Below are 11246 nucleotides of genomic sequence, written 5' to 3'. Positions count from 1 at the left end.
ATGAAGACTGTGTTTTTGACATATGTGTTTAATTCTCTTGCCTTATGCAGATAAGCAAGTGTTGTCTCGCGGCAGTGCCCTTTGGTGTCCTGATTCCGTCTTTCCAAATTCTACTTTCTCCCTCCCTGTCATGGCCTTTGGCTGTAAATTTGTCTGGTGCTCTTCAGGCCCAGATTTTTTACCTGAGAGCCACTGATTATCAAATCCTGTGGGTGTGTGTGTGTGTGTGTGTGTGTGTGTGTGTGTGTGCACGCGCGCGCGCGCCCGTGTGTAGGCAAGGGTGATCTCAGGTGATTCCACCCTGAATATGTAAACTTTAACATTGTCACATTGTGAAGGTGAGTTCCCTTTTAGACATTTCCCAATTGGGCTACGTGTACAATACTTTTTGCCCTGGTCACTGCCCTAGGCATCAGCGCAGGTCCTTGGTTATGCCGTGATGCTTCAAATTTAAATTTTACCTTTTCAACTAAAAGTTGTAACTCACATTCATTTCTAATCTCTGGAATTCCAAACTGAATTGATGAAGGGAGGTCTTTGCAGGTAGAGGCATTATATTCCAGGAGTGGGCAAAATGACTTGCCATGGTGAGTCCTCCCTCCCTCTAGCTGGGCCACCTGGTGTTGGCGTAGCCACAAAGTGAAAAGGTCAGGGTGGGAAGAAGCAAGCGATTAGATGAAGCTGCAGAAATACCAACTTGTAGTGGAAGATGAAAGGGAACTTAGGGCCTCCTCTGTTCTTGGTCATTGCTAGACCTGTGGAGGTTTGTTTTTAAACATTCAATGATACATATTAAAAAAATGTTAAATGACCAAGGCAAATAAGTATACAACAGATACAAATAGGTATATAGTAGATATTTGTCAGTGTATTTAGTATGTAGTTAGAGTGATGGTAAGGAGCATTGTTATCTGTTGAAAGACCTTTAATTATTTCCTTTTTCATTTGTTTTAAACTTTAGCATTTATTTCTTTTCCCCTTTCTTCAGTATTGAACCCAGGAGCACTTTACCACTGAGCTGCATCCCCAAACCTTTCTCCCGGCCCCCTTCTATTTGAGCCCTTTTTATTATTTTGAAGCAGGGTCTATCAAAGTTGCCCAGGCTGGCCTTGAACTTGTGATCCTCCTGTCTCAGACTCCCAGCTACCTGGAATTTCTGGTGTGTGTCACTGTGCTAGGAAGAAAGCCTTTTAATATATTCTAAGACCTGCAACCATTTCTTTTTCTGTGATCATGTTTTTTATTATTTTTAAATTATTATTATTTTTATTTGTCCTACTTTGTTTTACATGACAGCAGAATGCATTTCAATTCATTGTATACAAATGGAGTACAACATTTTAATTCTCTGGTTGTATGTGGTGTAGAGACGCACCATTTGTGCAATCACACATGTACCTAGGGTAATGATGTCCACCTCATTCCATCATCTTTCCTTACTCCATAACCCCTCAACCCTCCCCTTTGCCCAATCCAAAGATACTTCATTCTTCTCATTCCCCCTGCACCCTCTGACCCCCCTCATAGATCAGCATCCAATAATCGGAGAAAACATTTGGTCTTTAGTTTTGGGGGACTGGCTCACTTCGCTTAGCATAATAGTCTCCAACTCTATCCATTTACCTGCAAAGGTCATAATTTTATTCTCTTTTAATGCTGAGTAATATTCCATTGTACATTTATGCCACAGTTTCTTTATCTAATTATCTATTGATAGGCATCTAGGTTGGTTCCACAGTTTAGCTATTGTGAATTGTGCTGCTATAAACATTGGTTTGGCTGTGTCACTATAGTATGCTGATTTTAAGTCCTTTGGATATAGACCAAGGAGTGGGATAGCTAGGTCAAATGGTGGTTCCATTCCAAGTTTTCTGAGGAATCTCCATACTGCTTTCCAAAGTGGTTGCACCAATTTGAAGTCCTACCAGCAATGTATGAGTGTGACTTTTTCTCTACATTCTTCCAACACTTAATGTTGCTTGTATTCTTGATAACTACCATTCTGACTGGAGTGAGATGAAATTTTAGAGTAGTTTTGATTTGCATTTCTCTAATTACTAAAGATGTTGAACACTTTTTCATATATCTGTTGATCGCTTGTATATCTTCTTCTGAGATGTGTCTGTTTAGTTCCTTAGCCCATTTATTGATTGGGATGTTTGCATTTTGGCATTAAGTCTTTTGAGTTCTTTATATATCCTGGAGATCAGTGCTTTATCTGATGTGCATGTGGTAGATTTTCTCCCATTTTGTAGCTCTCTTCACCTCAATGATTCTTTTTTATTTTTTTGCCAAGAAGAAGCTTTGAGTTTGAATCCATCCCATTTATTGATTCTTGATTTTATTTCTTGCATGTTAGGAGTCTTGTTAAGGAAGTTGGGGTCTAATCTGACATGATGAGATATGGGCCTACTTTTTTCTCTGTTATGCGCAGGGTCTCTGGTCTAATTCCTTGGTTCTTGATCCACTCTGAGTTGAGTTTTCTGCATGGTGAGAGACAGAGCTTTAATTTCATTTTGCTACATATGGATTTCCAGTTCTCCCACTACCATTTGTTGAAGAGGCTATCTTTACTCTAGTGAATATTTTTGGTACTTTTGTCTAGTATGACATAACTGTATTTATGTGGGTTTGTCTCTGTGTCTTCTATTCTGTACCATTGGTTTACAAGTCTATGTTGGTGCCAATACCATGCCGGTTTTTGTTACTATAGCTCTGTAGTATAGTTTAAGGTCTGGTATTGTGATGCCTCCTGCTTCACTTTTCTTGCTAAGGATTGCTTTGGCTATTCTGGGTCTTTTATTTTTCCAAATAATTTTCATGATTACTTTTTCTATTTTTATAAAGAATGTCATTGGGATTTTAATAGGATTTGCATTGAATGTGTATAGTGCTTTTGGTAGTATGACCATTTTGACAGTATTAATTTTGCCTATCTAGGAGCATGGGACAGCTTTCCATCTTCTGAGGTTTTCTTCAATTTCTTTCTTTATGTTCTAAAGTTTTCATTGTGGAGGTCTTTCACCTCTTTTGTTAGATTGATTCCCAGTTTTTTTTTTTAAGCTATTTTGAATGGGGTAGTTTTCCTAATTTCTCTTTCAGTGGATTCATCACTGATATATGTCACGTTCCTCATGACTAAAACACTCAGGGTCACTCCAGGTGAACTGGGCTACAATAAATAATCACACAAGAGACAGAGATTCCTTTTTCTTTGGGGTTCTGTGATTGCTCCTCTGATCTTAAGGATCCTCAGAAATAGAGAGCAGGCACATGCTGAACCCCTTTATTGAGGAGAAGCCATTCAAATAAGGCAAGGAGTCAAGTTTGGGGGGGTTGAGTCTAGCTTCGTGATGTCTGCCGTCAGCAGGTTGACTGACATCTAGGAAGGCCACACCCAAAGGCAGAGCAAGAGAAGGGGTCACACAAAGGACGTTTCTATGGAACATTCTATCCCAAACAGGGCAAAAGGGTAATATCACAAAGGAACAGGTGAGTATAGCTCAATCCCACGGGTGACACACCTACATCTGAAGACATGCCCTCAACTTCCTGAACCGGGACAACGTCCAGGTCACTACAAAATGTAGTGACCGGCCAAAGTCTCTCGCTCCAGGATAGAAGGCGCGAATCATTCAAGAGCTTCCCCACAGATGTATGAGAATGCATTTGATTTGTGGGTGTTGATTTTATATCCTGCTACTTTGCTGATTCATTTATTAGTTCTAAAAGTTTTCTGGTGGAATTTTTTGGATCTTCTAGATATAGAATTATGTCATCAGCAAATAGTGATAGTTTGAGTTCTATTTACCTATTTGTATCCCTTTAATTTCTTTCTTTTATCTAATTACTCTGGCTAGAGTTTCGAGGACATTGTTGAGTAGAAGTGGTGAAAGAGGACATCCTTTTCTTGTTCTAGTTTTTAGAAGGAATTCTTTAAATTTTTCTCCATTTAGAATGATGCTGGCCTTGAGTTTAGCATATATAGCTTTTACAATGTTGAGTTATGTTCCTACTATTTCTAGTTTTTCTAGTGTTTTGAACATGAAGGTGTGCTATTTTGTCAAATGCTTTTTCTGCATCAATTGAGGTAATCATATAATTTTTGTTTTTAAGTCTATTAATATGATGAATTATGTTTATTAATTTCCCTATGTTGAAACAACCCTGCATCCCTGAGATGAGTCCCAGTTGATCTTGGTGCACTATTTTTTAAATATGTTTTTGTATGGGATTGGCCAGGATTTTTTTTTTTTTTAAAGAGAGAGTGAGAGAGGAAGAGAGAATTTTTTTTTTAAAGAGAGAGTGAGAGAGGAGAGAGAGAGAATTTTTAATATTTATTTATTTTTTTAGTTCTCGGCGGACACAACATCTTTGTTGGTATGTGGTGCTGAGGATCGAACCCGGGCCGCACGCATGCCAGGCAAGCGCGCTACCGCTTGAGCCACATCCCCAGCCCTGGCCAGGATTTTATTGAGAATTTTTGCATCTATGTTCATCAGGAATATTGGTCTGAAGTTTTCTTTCCTTGATGTGTCTTTGGTTTTGGTATTAGGGTGATATTAGTCTCATTGAATGAGTTTGGAAGGGTTCTCTCCTTTTCTATTTCATGGAATACTTTGAGGAGTATTGGTGTTAATTCTTCTTTAAAAGTCTTGTAGAACTCTGCTGAGAATCCATCTGGTTCTGAGCTTTTCGTGGTTGGTAGGCTTTTGATGACTTTTAATTTCATTACTTGAAATTGATCTGTTTAAATCATGTATGACCTCCTCATTCAGTTTGGGTAGGCCATATGTGTCTAGAAATTTGTCAATGTCTCAATATTTTATATTTTATTAGAGCATAAATTTTCAAAATAGTTTCTTATTATCTTCTGTATTTCAGACATGTCCATTGTGATTTTTCCTTCTTTATTTTATATTTCAGTAATTTGAGTTTTCTCTCTTTTTCTCTTCATTAGCATGGCCAGTGGCTTATCTATTTTTTAAAAAATTTTTTCAAAGAACCAACTTTTTGTTTTGTCAAAAATTTTCGATTGTTTCTTTTGTTTCAATTTCATTGATTTCAGCTCTGATTCTAATTATTTACTGTCTCCTACTGCTTTTGGTGTTGATTTGTTCTTTTCCTAGGGCTTTGAGATGTGGTGTTAGGTAATTTGTTGACTTTTTATTCTTTTAATTTGTATTCTTTTAATATGTTGACTTTTTATTCTTTTAATGAATGCACTGAATGAAATAAACTTTCCTCTTAGTACTGCCTTCACAGTGTCTCAGAGATTTTGATATGTTGTATCAGTGTTCTTATTTACCTCTAAGAATTTTTTTTAAAAATTTCATCCTTGATTTCTTTTACTATTCATTCATCATTCAGTAGTGTTCTAGGAGTGCTTCAGGGGAGGCTAGCATCTCCGACAGAGGTGGGGCCAGGGCGGGTGGGGGTGGGGAGGGGGGAGGGAGGTGGCCTGGAAGGGGAGCTGGCCACCATGGAGCTGGACCAATGGGTCGGCAGCTGAATGAGTGTAAACAGCTTAAGGAGAACCAAGTGTGGACGCTGTTTGAAAAGGCTAAGGAAATTTTAACAAAAGGGCCAAATGTGCAAGAAGTTCGGTGTCCTGTTACTGTCTGTGGAGATGTACATGGCCAATTCCATGACCTTATGGAACTCTTTAGAAATGGTGGGAAATCACCAGATACAAACTATCTATTCATGGGAGACTATGTAGACAGAGGTTATTATTCTGTGGAGTCTGTGACGCTTCTTGTAGCATTAAAGGTGCGTTATCCAGAACGCATTACAATATTGAAGAAATCATGAAAGCCGACAAATTACCCAAGTGTATGGCTTTTATGATGAATTTCTATGAAAGTATGGAAATGCCAATGTTTGGAAATATTTTACAGATCTATTTGATTACCTTCCACTTACGGCTTTAGTAGATGGACAGATATTCTGCCTCTATGGTGGCCTCTCTCCATCCATAGATAAACTGGATCATATAAGAGCCCTGGATCATTTACAAGAAGTTCCACATGAGACCAGGGCCTAATGTGTGATCTGTTATGGTCATATCCAGATGATCGTGGTGGCTGGGGTATTTCACCACATGGTGCTGGTTACACATTTGAACAAGACATTTCTGAAACATTCAACCATGTCAATGGTCTCATACTGGTTTCACATGCTCACCAGCTGGTAATGGAAGGATATAATTGGTGCCATTTTCAGTGCACCCAATTACTGTTACCATTGTGGGAACCAGGCTGCTATCATGGAGCTAGATGACACTTCAAAATATTCTTTTCTTCAGTTTGACCCAGCACCTCCTCGTGGAGAGCCTCATGTTACTCGGTGCACCCCAGACTACTTCCTGTAAATTCCTCCTGGGAAAACCTACCTTTGTATGTGGAAGTATACCTGCCTTTAAAAAAAAAAAAATAAAAAAAAAAAAATATATATATATAGTTGGACACAATACCTTTATTTGTTTTTATGTGGTGCTGAGGATCGAACCCAGGGCTTCGTGCTTGCTAGGTGAGCGTGCTACCACTGAGCCACAACACCAGCCCCTATCTTTCTTAAAGTAATGTTTTTACCTGTATTTCCTCTCACACGTTTTTGCTGGAGTGGCCGATTGTTGCTTGTATTTGCTCTCGTAATTCATTCTTTGCTTCACATATCATCTTAATTATGTACATTCTGAACTCCTTCTCTGACATTTCATCTGCTGTGCTGTCAATGGAATCTATTATTGTATCAGCTTGGTTTGTTTCCGGCCCTTTCTTCCCTTGTTTCTTCATGCTGTCCATGTGCCTTCCTCTCTAGCAGTGTGCATTCAAGGTATCACACTTTCTACCTTATAATGTTGTAGTGTCCCTTTATGTTACCAGTACCTTGCCTGCAGGAACCTGGAAGATAGTCTTGTAGGTCCTGGCTGTTGTCACTAGAGGGAAGTCTGCAGGGAAAGCCACCCCATGCATTTGTAGATGGGGTGCGGCTCCTACTGTGTCTCTCTGTTCCTACTACGCGGCTGGCCAGGGTCGCTGTAGTATTCTGCTCCTCCTCCTCCTTCTGCATGGCAGGTGGGCCAGGGTCATGGTCTCTGCTGCTCCTCCTCCTTCTGTGTATTGGGTAGGCCTGGGTTATGGTCGTCTCTGTGATTAGTTTTTAAAAATTTTAATCTAGGGTCCCTTGTTAGCACTTTTGGGTTGAATATGACCATTCTCTAATTTGAGATCAGTTCTTTTTTTTTTTTTTTTTTTTTTTTAGAGAGAGAGAATTTTTTTTAATATTTATTTTTTAGTTTTTGGCGGACACAACATCTTTGTTGGTATGTGATGTTGAGGATCGAACCCTGGCTGCACGCATGCCAGGCGAGCGCGCTACCGCTTGAGCCACATCCCCAGCCCAAAGATCAGTTCTTTTTTTTTTTTTTTAAAGAGAGAGTGAGGAGAGAGAGAGAGAGAGAGAGAGAGAGAGAGAGAGAGAGAGAGAGAGAATTTTAACATTTTATTTCTTAGTTTTCGGCAGACACAACATCTTTGTTGGTATGTGGTGCTGAGGATCGAACCCGGGCCGCGTGCATGCTAGACGGGCGCGCTACCACTTGAGCCACATCCCCAGCCCCAGAGATCAGTTCTTTTGAGAGAAATTTCTCAACTAGTAACGATGGCTCCAAATATTTGGTTACCTTGAGTTTCAAGGAAGAAGCCAACTACTTATCGAGGGTCAGCTATCTTAAAGGTGAATCCTGCTAGAATCAAAGTTGGGGAATACTGATATCATGAGGTACTTTTGTGTTAAGATTTTTTTTTTTTTTGGTACTGGGGGTTGAATCCAGAGGTGCTTAACCATTGAACCACATCCCCAGCCCCTTTTTATATTTTTATTTAGAGGCAGGGTCTCATTGATTTACTTAGGGCCTTGCTAAGTCACTGAGGTTAGCTTTGAAACTGTGATTCTTCTGCCTCAGCTTCCCAAGCTGCTGGGATCATGGGTGTGCACCACAGCACCTAGTGAGGAAATATTTTTATCACTGAGAAGTATTCCTGTTGTTGTCATCAAATGTACTTGTTTTCAAATTGTTTTCTCTAAGCAGAGAAGGTATGAATAAACACATAATAACTTCCAGAACTCTGTCATCCCCTCAGGTTTAAAAATAAAAGTTTCAAATCAAAACTGGAAGTAGTCTAATCCACTCATTCACTCAATGTTGAACAAATATAGATATTGACACACCCCTCACTGGCAAATGCCTCACATTGCTGGGGTGGTGCAATGTGCAAGAATTATAGACTTTAGACTTGGATCTTGAATTAGGTAAACTTGCAGAGGCCAGACAGTCCAAACATATCCACCTTTAAGTCAACCTGGTATGAAATGCTGATCAATAGGGCTCTTTATCAGAGGATGGTGACTAACAGCTGATCATATTTTCTCCTAAGCATTAATGATTTGTGCTTTTTCTTTCTTCGTGTGTGTGTGTGTGTGTGTGTGTGTGTGTGTTGTATGTGTGAAGCTGGGGGCGGTTGGGATTTGAACCCAGGGGTACTTTACTACTGAGCTATATCCCCAGGCCTTTTAATTTTTTATCTTGAGACAGAGTCTTACCAAGTTGCTGAGTCTAACCTTGAACTTGCAATCCCCTTACCTCACTCTCTCAAGTTGCTGGGATTATAGGCATGCACCACCATACCTGGTTGGTACCACCATGCCTGGCTTGCCAGTCTTTCTTCCAACATGGCTTACCATTTTACATCCCCACCAGCAATGTAAGAGAGTTCCAATCAAGTGCTCATCAACACTCGTTTTTCTTTTCAATTCTAGCCACCACAGTGGGTGTGAAGTGGCTTTTCACGGTGTTTTTTTTCCTAATTACTAATAACATTGAACATCTTCTTGTGTCTTCATTGACTATTTGTATATCTTTGGAGAAATGTCTATTTAAATACTTTGTCCATTTTGAAAATTAGGTTGTCCTTTTAGACTCAATACTGGTTTGCACAAATTTTCTTCTATTATTGAAGTGTCTCTTTACATTTTCTTGTTAGTATCACTTGATGCATAAAAGATTTTAATTTTATGCAGTCCAATTTTTCCATTTTCTCTTTGGTTACCTATTCTTTTTGACATTTTAAGAAATTTTTTGACATTTTTAACATTTTTAAGAAACATTGTCTGGACCAAGCTCACTGTATTAGTTGGGGTTCTCCAGAGAAACCAAACCAATAGGGAATGACAGTTAGCTAGCTAGCTATTTATTATGAGGGATTGGCTTACATGATTATGGAGGAAAAAACATCCCATGACCATCTGTTTGCAAGTTGAATACACAGGGAAGCTGCTGGTGTGGTTTAATTGAAGTCTGAAGGTCTGAGAATGTGAAGAGCTGATGGTCTAAGTATTAGTCCATGGGAAAGAGTACACCAATGTCCCAGTTCATGAAGTCCAGCAGTAGGAGCAAATTTCCCTTCCCCTTATTTTGTTCTATTCAAACCCATTTTTTTTTCTTTCTCAATATTGTTTTGGCTCTTCTGGGTACCTTGCATTTGTGTTTAAAATTTAGGATTAACTTATCCTTTGATGTAAACTAAAACAACACAAAAAACAAAAGGGAGTTGAAATTTTGATAGAGATTGCACTGAATATGTAGACTGCTGTGGGGAGCACTGTCATCTTAATAATATTAAATCTTCCAATCCATGAATATAAGATGATTGCCTTAGTCTATTTTGTGTTGCTATAACCAAACAACTGAGGCTGGTGCCTTAGAAAGAAGAAGTTCATTTAGCTCATGATTCTGGTGGCTGAAGGGTCCAAAAATCATGGAATCAGCATCCCAGCAAGGGATCCCCTGGCTGCATCATGCATTGGAGGGAGAAGTGGAAAGAGAAGTGACAAAGGTGGCCAAGTGCGGCGTTGTTTTATAATGGTCAACTCTCACAAGAACTAATGGACTAACTCACTTTGCAAGAACAACATTAACCCAGAGATGTCCCCATGATTTAATTACCTTCCACTAGGTTACATCCCTTAAAATTTGTACCCCTCAACACGGCCATAATAGGGGCCAAGCTTCTAGGACAGGAACTTCTAGGGGACAAACCACATCACAATTATAGCACTGGCTTTCTATTCACTTATGCTTTCTTTAATTTCTTTTAGCAATGTTTTGTCATTTTCAGCATACAAGTTGTGTATTTTTTTACTTTATCCCAATGTGTTTTATTCTTTTTGTACATGGGACCGTTATCTTAGTTTCATTTTCACATTATTGTCACAACTAGTTTGTGTATATTGATCTTGCATTTTGTAATCTTACTGAACTTGTTTATTAGTGCTAATAGATTTTTTTGTGTAATTTTTTCCATATGTGAGATCCTCAGAGAGAATTTTTCTCATTTCTTTTTCTTGCTTAATTGCTCTTCCATTATCTTTTGCAGTCAGAATTTCTACCAAGTCCAAATTTCCTGTATCATTTTTACTCCTTTTTAAAAGAAAAATTTGCAGATTTAAATTCTACCATGAGCAGTTTATAGCCATGATCTGATTTTTTTTATGTCAGTTTATTTCTAGCAATATTGTTCAAGATGAATTGAATAAGACTCACAGGTGGTATCTTATGTCAAGGGTCATATTCTTGAATTGTGCTATTATGCAGAATTGATCGATGGGATTATTTTTTTATTTTTTTATTTTTTATTTTTTTTTAAAGAGAGAGTGAGAGAGGAGAGAGAGAGAGAATTTTTAATATTTATTTATTTTTTTAGTTCTCGGCAGACACAACATCTTTGTTGGTATGTGGTGCTGAGGATCGAACCCGGGTCGCACGCATGCCAGGCGAGCGCGCTACCGCTTGAGCCACATCCCCAGCCCCCCGATCGATGGGATTATTTACCTAATTTTTAAATGATATTCATGAGCATTGCATATTAACTCTCTATGTGGTTGGCAGAAAAAATAACCAATTATAAGGATCAAATTTTTTAGGAGTCCAGAGTGAGATTAACCAACTCTTCCTTACTGGTAATTTATCTGAGGTAATTCATCAGTAATTGTATTTATCTGCATTCTCAAATTTTATCCCTTTCCTTGAGGTCTCACTTCTCAGGATCTCAAATCCAATGGGGAAAAAAAGATCACTTAAAAATTAACTTAGGGGGAAAAAAAAAGAGTATATGTATAATGGCATAAGTTGGTGTGAACATACTTTATATAGAGATATGAAAAATTGTACTCTATATGTGTAA

The 11246-nt window shown here is 38.6% G+C and overlaps 1 pseudogene; it reads left to right on the top strand.

The window, feature by feature from the left end:
• The first annotated feature begins 5655 nt into the window (after positions 1–5655).
• On the top strand, positions 5656–6373 carry LOC113187410 (serine/threonine-protein phosphatase 2A catalytic subunit beta isoform pseudogene; annotated as a pseudogene).
• The last annotated feature ends 4873 nt before the right edge of the window (positions 6374–11246 follow it).

The sequence above is a fragment of the Urocitellus parryii genome, chromosome 7, assembly GCF_045843805.1.
Source record: "Urocitellus parryii isolate mUroPar1 chromosome 7, mUroPar1.hap1, whole genome shotgun sequence".
Taxonomy (NCBI): Eukaryota; Metazoa; Chordata; class Mammalia; order Rodentia; family Sciuridae; genus Urocitellus; species Urocitellus parryii.
Note: the sequence above shows the minus strand (reverse complement) of the source record. Positions and strands in the feature narration are given on the sequence as shown.